This window comes from Pristiophorus japonicus, chromosome 15 (genome assembly GCF_044704955.1).
Source record: "Pristiophorus japonicus isolate sPriJap1 chromosome 15, sPriJap1.hap1, whole genome shotgun sequence".
Classification (NCBI taxonomy): domain Eukaryota; kingdom Metazoa; phylum Chordata; class Chondrichthyes; family Pristiophoridae; genus Pristiophorus; species Pristiophorus japonicus.
Window position 1 is genome coordinate 158,924,944 of NC_091991.1, and position 16,699 is coordinate 158,941,642.

Genomic DNA, 16,699 nt, shown 5'->3' on the forward strand with positions numbered 1-16,699 from the left:
TAAAGAGGTGGGAAACCAACTTAAATTAAACAAGAAGGCCTATGAGCACTATAAAATAATAATGAAAAAGCTAAAGGAGGTTATGAGAAAATAGCACAAGAGGTTAAGAGTATCAGAATTTTAAAAATGAATTAAATGGAACATTGAAGTACTTTACCAGTAAAACTGAGATGGAACTCCTGAGAGGAGAGGATTGTTAATTTGTAGCTGATGATCAAAAAATAGCAGAGGTATTTCTTCTTCTTAGGCAGTCCCTCGGAGTTGAGGATGACTTGCTTCCACACTAATATGAGACCAATGCGGGACCTACAGTCTCTGTCACAGGTGGGGCAGATGGTGGCTGGAGGGACGGGTGGGTAAGGTGCTTGGGTTGTCGTACGCTCCTTCCGCTGTTTCCGCTTGACTTCCGCATGCTCCCGGCGAAGAGACTGGAGGTGTTCGGCGCATTCCTGGATGCTTCTTCTCCACTTTGAGCGGTCTGGGGCCAGGGATTCCCAGGTGTCAGTGGGGATGTTGCACCTTTTCAAGGAGGCTTTGAGGGTGTCCTTGAAGCACTTGCTCTGCCCACATGGGACTCGTTTGCCGTGTCGGAGCTGAGCAGAGTGCTTATTTTGGGAGTCTAGTATCGGGCATGCAGACAATGTGGCCCGTCCATCGGAGCTGAGCTTGCATGATCAATGCTTTGATGCTGGGGATGTTGGCCTGAGCGAGAACACTGATGTTGGTGCACCGATCCTGCCAATGGGTTTGCAGAGGTAACGTTGGTGGTACTTCTCCAGTGCTTTGAGGTGCCTGCAGGTCAAAAAGTACTTATATTATCGGGCTCACTTAGTTGAGAACCATATTAGCAACATTAGGCAAATGGCTTGAATGTTGAATAACAGAACTGAATAACAACTACTTACATTTTTCTGGTTAACTACCCTTCCATGTGAACCATGTATAGGACTGGCTGGTAGCTGGAATAGCTGACCCAATCAGATGGTCATGAATTCAAGCCTTCAGGCTTCTTGTCACTACAGGTTCCCTGAGTTTTAACAGCGTGTTTATTATTCCACCTTAGAGGGGGAGGGGGTGCTGTTAATCTAACTCAGACCGGCTTACCACAGGGCAAGATCAAGTGAAATCTTTAATGCATTCTTAATACATTGGTTTACAACTTCACTGTAAGTAGGAACAGAGGTAATATCCCTCTTTATTTGAATCAAGTTGACTGTGTTAAAGAAAAGAAAGAACTTGCACTTATATTGTGTTTATAGAATGCACGTTATTTTAGTGTATATGAATTGCAGCATAGTTCCGGAAACCTTCCAGTGGGAGAGTTTCTCCAAAAGATTCGAGACTATTTCTGTCCCTTCCGGTAGCTGTCATATTGATTGATTGATTGATTGGTTGATTGAGTGGGAATTGTCTCTGCCAGACTTCCCTTATTGCTCAGCTAGAAGTGGTAGTAAACTGTACCATTTGTTAGAAATAAAATTTGGCTATAAACAAATGAAGCTCTCCATATCACATTGCGCGGATTTAGAACATATATGTGAAGAAATATCTTGGATAATTAAAATGGTAACCATAAATCTATTCGATGAGCATGAAGACATGCAGTTTGAACAATTGGGGAATGATCTAATTCTGCCTCAGCAGAAAATGGAAAGACTAAAAAAAACTTTATAACAACTGGATTATAATGTTAGATCTGTCTATTGGATACATAAATCCTGAACTCGCAATCTTGGTCATTTTGGTGTTGTGCTGCCAGTGGGGGCTGGGCCAGGCTGAATGGGAGCCTTGGCCTTGTCAGCAGTTCTGAGGCCCTTCCCTCTTACTAATTGTAATAGGCTCCCAGCACCTAGAAACTTGCTATTGAGAGCCAAGCCCAGCAATCAACAACTGGGGTAATTTGGGCCTAACTGTCAGCTGTGGCTCAGTGGGTAGTGCACGCGCTGCTGGGTTAGAAGGTTATAGGTTCAAATCCCACTCAGGGAACTTGAGCACTAAATCTAGGCTGAAGGAACACTGCACTGTTGGAGGTGCTGTCTTTCAGATGAGATGTTAAACCAAGGCCCTGATTGCAGAACAGGAGAGTTATCCTCGGTGTCTTGGCCAACATTTATCCCTCAGTTAACATAACAAAAGACAGATTGGCAGTTGTTATCACATTGCTGTTTGTGGGAGCTTGCTGTGTGCAGTTTGGCTGCTGTATTTCCCACATTACAACAGTGACTACACTCCAAAAGTATTTTATTGGCTGAAAAGTGCTTTGAGATGTCCAGTGGTTGTGAAAGGCGCTATATAAATGCAAGTCTTTCTTTCTAACCTCATGGGTGAAATAGGTTGGTTTTACACCCTGCCTGGTAATACTTTCCACTGAACTCCATCAGAGTAAAACAGGGCGGGGTGTCAAATGGCCAAACACTCCAAACCCGTCCATTTCCTGCCCAGCGGATTAAGTTAAAATTACCCCCAGTACCGTCAGAAAGGTTGGTAAATGTGCCAAATTGACAGCTTTTACATCAAGGCAACCTAAGGCAGGGAGTAAAAGGCATCAAAGTCTTTCTGCTTCCACCAATACAAGCATAACTTTTGAATCTACTTTTGTGATTGAAAGATAGCTTTAAGAATCCAATAGCAACAGGCCAGGGCACTGATTTATAATCCATCCTTTTTATACGGGTGCAGTCAAGCAGCGAGAATTTCCAAAAAGTCCTCACTAATATGATTCCTTCTTTGTAAGGATGCTGATGCTGGCCAGCAGCACAGGATCCCTTTATCCCACATTTTCCATGCTGTGAATTACAGTGCAGAAGTGAGCAGCAGCCTTTAACAAATAATCAGTGACTTCTTTACTTGAATCAACACCCTCTGTCAGCAAAAAAACTTGAAATAATTAAAGAGAGTTGTTTCAGTTGCACGAAGTAGCAAACATCCATTGAAACTGCAGAACCATGTTAGCTGCAGCTGATTGGAGATGGTGCCTTTAAATATCGCTGCTGCAGCCTGCTTCCTGCTGGTAGACGCCAGCTTTCCCTGCCATTGTTCTGCACTGCCGTTAAGGTAAGTGGCTGTAACAAAGTTGGAAGATCGGACACCCAGTAAGCATAGAAACAAAGAAACATAGAAAATAGGTGCAGGAGTAGGCCATTTGGCCCTTCGAGCCTGCACCACCATTTAATAAGATCATGGCTGATCATTCACCTCAGTATCCCTTTCCTGCTTTCTCTCCTTACCCCTTGATCCCTTTAGTCGTAAGGGCCAGAGCTAACTCCCTCTTGAATATATCCAACGAACTGGCATCAACAACTCTCTGCGGTAGAGAATTCCACAGGTTAACAACTCTCTGAGTGAAGAAGTTTCTCCTCATCTCGGTCCTAAATGGCTTACCCCTTATCCTTAGACTGTGACCCCTGGTTCTGGACTTCCCCAACATCGGGAACATTCTTTCTGCATCTAATCTGTCCAATCCCATCAGAATTTTATATGTTTCTATGAGATACCCTCTCATCCTTCTAAACTCCAGTGAATACAGACCCAGTCGATCCAGTCTCTCCTCATATGTTAGTCCTGCCATCCCGGGAATCAGTCTGGTGAACCTTCGCTGATCTCCCTCAATAACAAGAACGTCCTTCCTCAGATTAGGAGACCAAAGCTGAATACAATATTCCAGGTGAGGCCTCACCAAGGCACTTGCAACTGCAGTAAGACCTCCCTGCTCCTATACTCAAATCCCCTAGCTATGAAGGCCAACATGCCATTTGCCTTCTTCAACGCCTGCTGTACCTACATGCCAACTTTCAATGACTGATGTAACATGACACCCAGGTCTCGTTGCACCTCCCCTTTTCCTAATCTGCCGCCATTCAGATAATATTCTGCCTTCGTGGATAACCTCAAATTTATCCACATTTTACTGCATCTGCCATGCATTTGCCCACTCGCCCAAACTGTCCAAGTCACCCTGCAGCCTCTTAGCATCCTCCTCACAGCTCACACTGCCACCCAGCTTAGTGTTATCTGCAAACTTGGAGATATTACACTCAATTCCTTCATCTAAATCATTGATGTATATTGTAAATAGCTGGGGTCCCAGCACTGAGCCCTGCGGCACCCCACTAGTCACTGCCTGCCATTCTGAAAAAGAACGGTTTATCCCGACTCTCTGCTTCCTGTTTGCCAATCAGTTCTCTAGCCACGCCAATACATTACCCCTAATACCATGTGCTTTAATTTTGCACACCAATCTTTTGTGTGGGACCTTGTCAAAAGCCTTTTGAAAGTCCAAATACACCACATCCACTGGTTCTCCCTTGTTCACTCTACTAGTTACATCCTCAAAAAATTATAGAAGATTTGTCAAGCATAATTTCCCTTTCATGAATCCATGCTGACTTGGACCGATACTGTCGCTGCTTTCCAAATGTGCTGCTATTTCATCTTTAATAATTGATTCCAACATTTTCCCACTGCCGATGTCAGGCTAACCGGTCTATAATTTCGCGTTTTCTCTCTCCCTCCTTTTTTAAAAAGTGATGTTACATTAGCTACCCTCCAGTCCATAGGACCTGATCCAGAGTCGATAGACTGTTGGAAAATGATCACCAATGCATCCACTATTTCTAGGGCCACTTCCTTAAGTACTTCCATCAGGTCCTGGGGATTTATCGGCCTTCAATCCCATCAATTTCCCTAACACAATTTCCTGACTAATAAGGATTTCCTTCAGTTCCTCCTTCTCACTAGACCCTCGGTCCCCTAGTATTTCCGGAAGGTTATTTGTGACTTCCTTCGTGAAGACAGAACCAAAGTATTTGTTCAATTGGTCTGCCATTTCTTTGTTCCCCATTATAACTTCACCTGATTCTAACTGCAAGGGACCTACATTAGTCTTCAGTAATCTTTTTCTCTTCACATACCTATAGAAGCTTTTGCAGTCAGTTTTTATGTTCCCAGCAAGCTTACTCTCATACTCTATTTTTCCCCTCCTAATTAAACCCTTTGTCCTCTTTTTGCTGGATTCCAAATTTCTCCCAGTCCTCAGGTTTGCTGCTTTTTCTGGCCAATTTATATGTCTCTTCCTTGGATTTAACACTATCCTTAATTTCCCTTGTTAGCCACGGTTGAGCCACCTTTCCCCTTTTATTTTTACTCCAAACAGGAATGTACAATTGTTGAAGTTCATCCATGTGATCTTTAAATGTTTGCCATTGCCTATCCACTGTCAACCCTTTAAGTATCATTCGCCAGTCTATTCTAGCCAATTCACGTCTCATACCATCGAAGTTACCTTTCCTTAAGTTCAAGACCCGAGTCTCTGAATTAACTGTGTCACTCTCTATCTTAATGAAGAATTTTACCATATTATGGTCATTCTTCCCCAAGGGGCCTCGCACAACAAGATTGTTAAGTAGTCCTTTCTCATTACACATCACCCAGTCTAGGATGGCCAGCCCTCTAGTTGGCTCCTCGACATATTGGTCTAGAAAACCATCCCTAATACACTCCAGGAAATCCTCCTCCACCCATTGCTACCAGTTTGGTTAGCCCAGTCTATATGTGATTAAAGTCGCCCATGATAACTGCTGTACTTTTGTTGCACGCATCCCTAATTTCTTGTTTGATGCTGTCCCCAACCTCACTACTACTGTTTGGTGGTCTGTACACAACTCCCACTAGCATTTTCTGCCCTTTGGTATTTTGCAGCTCTACCCATACAGATTCCACATCATCCAAGCTAATGTCCTTCCTTACTATTGCGTTAATTTCCTCTTTAACCAGTAACGCTACTCCACCTCCTTTTCCTTTCTGTCTATCCTTCCTGAATGTTGAATACCCCTGGATGTTGAGTTCCCAGCCTTGGTCACCCTGGAGCCATGTCTCCGTAATCCCAATTATATTATATTCGTTAATAGCTGCCTGCGCAGTTAATTCATCCACCTTATTACGAATACACCTCGCATTGAGGCACAGAGCCTTCAGGCTTGTCTTTTTAACACACTTTGTCCCTTTAGAATTTTGCTGTAATGTGGCCCTTTTTGATTTTTGCCCTTGGGTTTCTCTGCCCTCCACTTTTACTTCTTTCTATCTTTTGCTTCTGCCCCCATCTGCCCCCATTCTACTTCCCTCTATCTCCCTGCATAGGTTCCCATCCACCTGCCATATTAGTTTAACCCCTCCCCAACAACACTAGCAAGCACTCCCCCTAGGACATTGCAGACCGTCCAGTTTGTACTGGTCCCACCTACCCCAGAACCGGTTCCAATGTCCCAGGAATTTGAATCCCTCCCTCCTGCACCACTCTTCGAGCCACGTATTCATCTTAGCTATCCTGTAATTCCTACTCTGACTAGCACGTGGCACTGGTAGCAATCCTGAGATTACTATCTTTGAGGTCCTGCTTTTTAATTTAACTCCTAGCTCCCTAAATTCAGCTTGTAGGACCTCATCCTGTTTTTTACTTATATCGTTGGTACCTATATGCACCACGACAACAGGCTGTTCACCCACCCCTTCCAAAATGTCCTGCAGCCGCTCCGAGACATCCTTGACCCTTGCACCAGGGGGGCAACATACCATCCTGGAGTCTCGATTGCGGCTGCATTGCACACCCATTGACGTTACGATCTCCATGATGGCGAGGTGCCTGGTGATCGAGTTTACCGGCAGTGCTACTGGCAACACCGATATGGTGCTGGAACTAGCATCAGCTGTCATCGCCACAGATGCTGCCTGACCTGCTGAGATTTCCAGCATTTTCTGTTTTTATTCCAGATTCCAGCATCCACAGTATTTTGCTTTTGTACCAGCTGTCATCGGCATTTTAGCGCCATCTTGTTTTTCCCCATAACCCTGCAAATGTTTCCTTTTCAAGCATATATATCAAGTATGAAAATTCCTATTGAATCTGCTTCCACCACCCTTTCAGGCTGCGCATTCCAGATCATGACAAGTCACTGCCTGCATATTTTTCCCCTCATCTCTCCTGTGGTGCTTTTGCCAAGAGCTTCTGCTTTGGACACAATCCGCGATTTTGCCGCAAATTGCGCTCAACATTACGCCAGCTTTGAAAAGTGTCGTCCTCCCCAGCCCTCCACCCCGAGTTGCCACAAAATCTGCCATGAGCCAGTGCAATCGGGCAACGTTTCAAAACGTAGCTTTTAATTTTTTTTAAATGTTGCCTTTAAAAATATTCCTTGATATATTTAAGAGTGGTAACTTGGTAACATTTGATTAATACAACTGAAAATGGGTTTATCACAGCGTCAATCCACCACCACTGAGTAACCTGATTTTAAATGACTGAAAATTACATTTTAAAAATATCCAACACTTTTTAGTAGTTAGATTGGGGTACAATAGTCAGTTCCTTAGTAAATTTAAAAAAAAATTACGTTCAGAATCTTGTAAAACATTCCTATTAATGTCTTTGTGCCCAAAGGATCCAGCTAAATTTTTGGAGCCTCCTTGAAGGCCCGCAAATGAGTGCAATTAGTGGAAACTCCCAATGATGATTAATTCACCCTGGGAACGTGGTCAATTTTGTGGTGGGGCCTGCTTCTAGCACACTGTTTTTAAAACTAGTGCAAAAGTTCGTGGAAACATGAGTTGCGCTGAAAGCAATTTGTGCTTAAAATTCCGCAATCTTTTGCACCCGTTATGCCGATTTCAGGCGAATTGTGTCGAAAAAACACGCGCAATTGAGCGGGAACTACAAACATACGAACAATGACGGACAGGTAAAGACCCTCTGGTCCATCGAGCCTGTCCCACACAATTGCGATGCCTTGTGTATCACTATATATACTCTCCACTCCAACCGAAACCATGTGATCTTCTGGGAGAGGCAAGAAAACAGATAAAAAAAACCTCTCCAACCCATCTAGGCGATTGAAACTTGTCCAGGAGATCGCTCTGGCCCTGAATTCCTTGCAGTACCTCCCTTCTGTAAGAGGTGATCTCCGCTCCAGCCAGAACCAGGTCCAGCTCTCGCTTGAAGGAATTCAGCGAATAAGCGTCCACCACACGTGATGACAGCCTATTCCAGAGGTCCACTGTTCTCTGGGATAGAACCACCTCCTGACGTTTAACCTAGGTCTGGCTTATGTAACTTAAATTTGTGACCCCTGGTCCTCCCTAAACTATTTAATTGAAACAAACTGTCAACTGGAACACAATCTATTCCCTTCATTATCTTATAAACCTCAATATGATTACCCCTAAGTCTACACTTCTCTAAAGTGTAGAGTCCCAAACCTTTTAGCTTATCTTGATACTGAGATCCTTTAAACTAGACATTAGTCTTGTGGCCCTCCTCTGCATTCTTTCCAAAGCCTCAATATCACTCACCATGTGAGGAGACCAAAATTGGACACAGTATTCCAAATGAAGCCTGACCAAGGTCTTGTACACGACAAAATAGAATTCTTTGTCTAGTATTCAATTGTCCTATGGATACACCCCAACACCCTATTTGCTCTAACTATCGCTTCATGGCATTGCTCATGTACCTTTAAAGATGCATGTACTAGAATGCCCAAATCTCTTTCTATCTCCACTTTCTTTAATGCTTTTCCATGAAGGGTGTATGAATGTTGAGCATTTGCCCTGCCCACATGCATAAGAACCTAAGAAATAGGAGCAGGAGTAGGCCATTTGGCCCCTTGAGCCTGCTTCACCATTCAATATGATCATGGCTGATCTGATCTTGGCCTCAACTCCACTTCCCTGCCTGCTCCCCATATAACTTTGCACTTATCAAAGTTATACATCATTTGCCACTCATAAGCCTAATCTCCCAACATATTAAGATCTGCCTGAAGCAGACGAGCGTCGTCTACAGCCCTCAAACTCACACATTCCCACAGGCATTACTGGATAGCTATCAGGTGTGGGAACCACTGCTAAATTTTCCCTTTCCTAGTCCAGGGACACTAAAGGCAAACTAAGGCCCCACACCTTTTATCTTAGCTGAGATTAATTTACTTAGCGCAAAATCGGAATATTCACTCTTCTATTAATCTCTGTTTAAGACCAAAGACTATTTACAAAATAAGGTTACTGTGAATGTTTATTATTTTACACTTTTTGTACATTTGTCGGGGCCAAGTTTCGGCCTGAGTTGCTCCTGTTTTTTTGGAGCAACTGGTTTAAAATGGAGTATCTTAGAAATTTGAATTCTCGTCATTTAGTTTGCTCCAGTTTGAGTCAGTTAGAACAGTTTCACTTTGGAACAGAATTTTTTTTTCAAAAGGGGGCGTGTCCGGCCACTTACACCTGTTTTCAAAGGTTAGGCAGTGAAAACTTACTCCAAACTAACTTAGAATGGAGTAAGTGAAGATTTTTGTACGTTCGAAAAAACCTTGTCTACACTTTAGAAAATCAGGCGTAGGTTACAAATCAGGCGTAGGGAATGGGGGGGGGGGGGTTTAAAGGGAAGTTTACAAACATTAAACACTTCAGTTTTACAAATAAAGAGCCATCATCAATAATAAATGATAAATACATCAATAAATCAACCAATAAATCAATCAAAAAAAATTAATAAAATTTTTTTAAAAAATCAATAAATAAAACATTTTCTACTTACCGACTGCAGCACCGGGAGCCCTCCAACAGCGTGCTGGGATGGGCCCCCCCCCCCTCCCCCCAGTGTGTCTCTGTCAGTGTCTCTATCTCTCTGTCTATCTGTGTGTGTGTGTCTCTCACTCTCTGTCTGTTAGTGTCTGTGTTTCTGACAACGAGGGGAGGGGGAGAAGGGGGGTGGGAGGGGGAGGGGGAGAGGGAGAAGGGGTGTGGAAGGAGGAGGGGAGGAGGGGAGAATGGAGGGGGAGGGGGAGAAGGGGGGTGGGAGGGGGAGGGGAAGGGGAGGGGGAGAAGGGGGGTGGGAGGGGAGAGGGAGAAGGGGGGTGCGAGGGGGAGGGGGAGAGGGAGAAGGGGGGTGGGAGGGGGAGGGGGAGAAGGGGAGGGAGAGAAGGGGGGTGGGAGGGGGAGGGAGAGAAGGGGGGTGGAGGGGAAGGGGGGAGAAGGGGGTGGGGGGAGAAGGGGGTGGGGGGGAGAAGGGGGGAGAGGGGGAGAAGGGGGGGAGAGGGGGAGAAGGGAGGGAAGGATGGAGGGAGGGAAGGATGGAGGGAGGGAAAGATGGAGGGAGGGAAGGAGAGAGGAGAGAGGGAGGGAAGGCGAGAGGAGGGAGGGAGGGAAGGAGAGGGGAGGGAGGAAAGGAGAGAGGAGGGAGGGAAGAAGGGAAGGGAGAGCAGGGAAGGAGAGAGGAGGGATGGAGGGGAGGAGGGAGGGAAGGAGAGAGAAGGGAGGGAGGGAAGGAGGGAGGGAAGGAGAGCGGAGGGAGGGAAGGAGAGGGGAGGGAGGGAGGGAAGGAGAGGGGAGGGAGGAGGGAGGGAAGGAGAGGGGAGGGAGGGAAGGAGAGGGGAAGGAAGGAGAGGGGAGGGAGGGAAGGAGAGGGGAGGAAGGGAGGGAAGGAGAGAGGAGGGAAAGGGAAGGAGAGAGGGAGGGAGGTAGAGAGAGAGGATGGAGGGGAGGAGGGGGAGAGAGGAGGGAGAGAGAGGAGGGGAAGAGAGGGGGGAGGAGGGGAGGGGAGGGGGGAGGAGGGGAGGGGGGAGGGGAGGGAGAGAAAGAGGCTGAATGGCTGGGCCCAAGACTTCGGGCTGGATTTACAGGTAGGTGGCGTCGGGTCTCGGGTGGGGGGGGTGGGTCGCGGGTCGCGGAGGTCCGGGGGGGCGGGGGGGAGAGAGTCGCAGAGATCCGGGGGGGGGGGAGCGTCGCGGAGGTCGGGGGGGGGTCGCGGAGGTCCGGGAGGGGGGGGGGAATCGCGGAGGTCCGGGAGGGGGGGTGTCGCAGAGGCCGGGGGGTGGCGCGGAGGTCGGGTCGCTGGTGGAGGGGGGGGCGGGCAGGGGGAAGCAGAGGTCCAGTCGCCGGGGGGGTGGGGAGTGGTGGAGTTCGGGTCGCGGGGTGGGGGGGGGAGTAGAGCGGGGGTCCGGTCGGGTGGGAGGTGAGCCTTATCCACGCAGCCCCAGTGAGGCCATTCAGCCAGGGCTAGGGGCTGCGTGCTTCGGGCCCCTCCCACAGTTTTGGCCGCCTGGAGCTACTGCACATGCGCGCCCACTGTAGCACGCATGTGCAGAGGTCCCGGCACTGTTTTCAGCGCAGGGACCTGGGTCCGCCCCCCACAGCTCGTGCTGCGCCGCGCCCAGCTCCAGAGGACCTGAAGGGAGCCGGAGAATAGGTGAGTGTTTTTTAGGCGCACTTTGTGGCGCGTAAAACGGGCGTCCAGGTCCGGGCTGCGCCGTTTTAGGCGCGGCCCGAAACTTGGGCCCGTAATCTTTAGTGCCTTTAACTGCACCTTCCTTGTGGGTGATGTTGTCGTCATGGCGAGGGTGGAGGCAGCAATACTAAGCACAGATGCAGTTGTCTGTGTTTACATGACATTTGAAGGGATTGGTGATCCTATTGGTCTCTGAGAGGGACGTAGCAGCGTGGGCAGCCCCAGGAATGGAAATGCCAGCCTAAATGACCGTGAACAAAAAACAAAATCATGAGGGGTTAAGGCATCTCACGGGCAAATCGTATTGGTTGGTGATGCAGCAACTCAGGAAATAGCAGTTTTGTTTCTTCAGAGCCAGACTAAATGTACTTCACGAAGAATTTGCTTTGACAGCTGGATAAATAGATTTTATTGCTTGTTGGGCCATGCATCATCTTGCAAAAGAATGTTGTGAGACAGAAATTCCATTGGACCAATTTAGCGTCATAGAGTCTGTTGCAATTTTCATACACTAATAACTGTATTTTCAGTTTCAAAAATACTCAATTACATCTTTGAAACTGAAGATGTACTTACTATAAAAATTACAACAGATTGCACGATTGCTGCTATGTTGCGTCCTCATGTTGTGCTCGTGAAGTTTCAGCCTTGTGAAAACTGGCACCTTATTACACCCTCAGGACATCCAAAAACACTTTACAACCAACAAATTACTTTTGGAGTGCAATCACTGTTATTTCGTAGGCAAACGCAGCAACTAATTTGTGCACACCATGATCCCACAGGCGCAAAATTAATGAACGGCTCTGATCTGTTTTTGGTGGACACCAGGAGAACTCCCTGCTCTTCTCCAAATAGTGCCAAGGGATCTTTAATAAAAATGAACTAGGTTGGTACATTCCTAGTGTGGTACTGAGCCACATGGACTAGAAAGTATGCTGGGTTCGATTTATATCCTGCACTGATTTTGCTAATCTCAGCAACAGTGTTAGAGGTACTAGAGTTGGCCTCAATGCAGTGATCTAGGAAGTGGGTAAAAGATCAGCGAGGGTTCCCATCCTGATCCTCATCCAGTGCAGTGTGCATGAAAGTACAGGTGCCACCATTGGGGGAAGGCTGGATCAGGCTTTGCTATGATGCTCCTTCTCAATCAGTTCATGGCTGATCTGTGACCTTACTCCATATCCCCATATCCCTAATACCTTTGGTTAACAAAAATCTATCAATCTCAGATTTAAAATGAACAATTGACCTAGCATCAACTGCCGTTTGTGGAGGAGTGTTCCAAACTTCTACTGAGTAGCCTCCTGGCACTTCCTGTCTTCCAAATGAAGAACGGCTTCTTCGGCAGCAACTCTCAAACCCGCGACCTCTACCATTTAGAAGGACAAAATTAGCAGGCGCATGGGAACACCTACACCTGCAAGTTCCCCTCCATGTAAAATATCATCCTGACTTGGAAATATAGTGCCGTGCCTTCATCGTCACTGGGTCAAAATCCTGGAACTGCCTCCCTAACAGCGCTGTGGGAGTACCTTCACCACAAGGACTGCAGCGTTCAAAAAGGCGGCTCACCACCACCTTCTCCAGGGCAATTAAAGATGGGCAATAAATGTTGGCCTCGCCAGCAACACCCAAATCCCGGAATGAATTAAAAAATGGTCACCTGGGCAAGGTCACCTGGGAAAAAAAACAGCAAAAGGGAATATTATTTGAATGGGGAGAAAATACAACATGCTGCGGTGCAGAGGGACCTGGGGGTCCTTGTGCATGAATCCCAAAAAGTTAGTTTGCAGGTGCAGCAGGTAATCAGGAAGGCGAATGGAATGTTGGCCTTTATTGCGAGAGGGATGGAGTACAAAAGCAGGGAGGTCCTTCTGCAACTGTATAGGGTATTGGTAAGGCCGCACCTGGAGTACTGCGTGCAGTTTTGGTCACCTTACTTAAGGAAGGATATACTAGCTTTGGAGGAGGTACAGAGACGATTCACGAGGCTGATTCCTTATGATGATAGATTGAGTAGACTGGGTCTTTACTCGTTGGAGTTCAGAAGGATGAGGGGTGATCTTATAGAAACATTTAAAATAATGAAAGGGATAGACAAGATAGAGGCAGAGAGGTTGTTTCCACTGGTCGGGGAGACTAGAACTATGGGGCACAAACTCAAAATACGGGGGAGCCAATTTAAAACCGAGTTGAGAAGGAATTTCTTCTCCCAGAGGGTTGTGAATCTGTGGAATTCTTTGCCCAAGGAAGCAGTTGAGGCTAGCTCATTGAATGTATTCAAGTCACAGATAGATAGATTTTTAACCAATAAGGGAATTAAGGGTTATGGGGAGCGGGCGGGTAAGTGGAGCTGAGTCCACGACCAGATCAGCCATGATCTTGTTGAATGGCGGAGCAGGCTCGAGGGGCTAGATGGCCTACTCCTGTTCCTAATTCTTATGTTCTTATGTTTTTATAGGTGCCCGAGAGCTTTTGGCATCTGCAGAATTTCACCTCAGTGTCAGTCAGCAGCTTCAGGAGACGGGGGAGGGGCAACAATATTTGCACAGGAAGTGGACTTGTTTCAGTTTTTGGACTAACAGCAGAGATTAGTTTTGATGGGCAATTTTTGGCGGAATTGGGCAAGGTGGTGAATTTGATTGGAGTGCAAATGCAAGTAGGTAGTAAGACGAAAATGTTACAGGAGAATATATGCTAAGAAAAAATATCCTAAAATAGGCAAGCACCACTTCTACAGCACGTTTGCGTTCAGATACTGAAATAGAAATCTAGGGCTTAGAGGGCTAATAGTTATGTGAAGCATGATTATTGCTTCATAAAATCATATCAGGTTTGTACCTGTGATACCATTGTATTGATGGATGAGTGAATATGTCAGTAGTACAATTTAGGCAAGTCATTAGTTAATGATCAGTGGGTACCATACCCCCAAAATTGCAAGATTCCGCTTTGATGCTGTAGAATTTACCAATATTTCGCAAAGATTCCTGGTACCTTTCCCCTGCAGAGGAGAAGAATCCCCTTCTGGACTTTTAAAATGGAAGGAAAAACTTCGGGACACAAATGAGTTTAAAGGGGTAGACGAGGCCTGCAGGGGATAAAAGGGGATGCATTCATGGAGACCCCCCCCCCCCCAGTGTTTGGACTCATAGGAAAGGGAATTTAATTTGGAACTATCTACCAGAAAGTTTGAAATCCTAAAGTGTACATGGAAGAAACTACAAACTTTAATCGAATTTGAGATTTTTAAAAGGTGAATGTTGGGTCTGCAAGAAAAGGGGTAGGGTCAATCTCTAAAGGGCCAGTTTGGACATTGGAGCTAATCAAATTCTCTGGGAACTGTTTACCCTCGAAACCTGTCCCTAGAAGACATTTACATTTTAACAATCGACCACGGAAGAAACATTATCTACCCCACCCAGAGGACCCAAATGTCACATACATATTCCAACACCTTTTCAACAGGCATAGAAACAGGCCAGACTATCACAATGGACAAGAGCTCATCAACTCAGAAAAGCCTATCAACGCCAGATTAAAACCACTTAATCAAGTTTCAGTTAGCTGGGCAGCAAAATTGAAACAAAGAGCTGGGCCAGATTTGGTGGGAGATAAGGAAGCCTTTTTGGGGTATATCTATTCCCAGTTTTACAAGGAAAAGAACACTCAAGCAGTCGGAGGTGGGGAGTGAAGAAATGGAGTAGTGAAGAAAACTACAAGAAATCATCAAGGACTGACCGAGCACGAGGCCCACGACACAGAAGGTTGTCTGCAACCAGATTGACAACCCGGGCCACCACAACCAGCGAAACGACCAACCGAAACCAACTCAACAAAAACCGAAGAATCTACATTTATTTCCACTCTACAATCTACTTCTGAACGACCAACGGGTGAGAAATTACCAAAAAGGACTAACTAAAACTATTCCTAACCAAAAAAAGTGGGTACTTACCCCATACATCCAAAACGCAACTTACCGCATCAACGGACTTACCCCAACTGAAGACTATGCAGTCCGAATTTCTCTCCTCCGTCCGGGGTATGGCTCACCTAGAAGGCCAAGTGCAGCGAACTCAGAAACTGCGATTCACCGGCAACTGTCAAAAGGGATTGGTGAGCATAGCCCCTGAACCCCCCCAGAGCTATAACTTAGTTAGTTTGGGGAATTGGGAGGGGGAGGCTGGGATAACTTGTGTAAATGTATCTGCATTCTCCTCTTTACCCCATTTAGAGTTTAAGCTGTATTCTTTTCCCCACAGGCTGTATGTTGACAATTTATTCAATGTGTTGTACCCCTCAGTGTGTAGTGGTATCACTATTCTGTGTGTGTTATTAAAGATGTGCCTTTTACTTCCTTTTAAACACAATAAAGCCATACCTGCTTCCTACCTTGAAACCGATTGTCTATCCAAGTCTGTCACAGTCCCTTCATAATTCCAGAGTCTAGAACCAAGGGTGTGGGAGCGATTCGAAACTGCTCATATAAGGTCAGAAGGGAAAGCTGCCCCCCCGAAGACCACCCCTTACAATGCGGAAAAGTGGGATTACTGTGAATTGGGCATATTGACTTTTATACTCGGTTCTCGGATTGGTGTTCCGGTCCTGCGAGATTCTGTGCCATGAGTAGAGTCTCGCAATTTTAGGACTCCTGTCTCCAATTCTTGGTTTCATCCCACAATTTCCTGGTTCTGTCTTTCTCCAACCTTTTTCAATGGTGTAAAGAGTAGTTTCTGCTGCTCCAAAACCTGATCAAAGGCTGAGGAAACCTAGAGCTTAATGAAAGTTGATGGAGTACTGATGCTATAATTGGAGCTGCATACACAGTGAATGCGGATTTGGTTTACAGGTTCAACAAAAAGATTCCTGATTCAGCTACAAGTGGAGGGACAACGATTTGGCTTTAAAACATGAGGGAAATGAAAAGGGTCAGAATGGATTATGTACATGATTGAGTGACAAGGTGAGCGAGATGAACTGGTCTTTTCTCACCAATGCTTTCTTATGTTCTTATATTCCTGAGGCTTTCACTTGAATTTTTGCTCTGTTCTTCATCTTTCAGCTCTATCCCTATGATCTCTTGAGGTAGGTCTGGTAGCCCAGCATTTATGGACAGGATCAGCATCGGGTGCTGAGATAACCTTGGACATAACTTTTTCCTCACCAATCTACCTGTCATAGACATGTTTGTCTACAATAGCATTGGTAGGACTGACATAGGAATAGGTGTAGACCATTCATCCCATCAAGCCTGTGCCACCATTCAATTAGATCATGGCTGATCTGTATCTCAACTCCATTTACCCATCTTAATTCCATATCCCTTGATACCCGGACCCAACAAAAGCTTATTGGTGACATCTGCTCACATTAACCTGCTCACCAATGTAAGATAGTGTGCTATGGCAGGCGAAATAGTTTAGC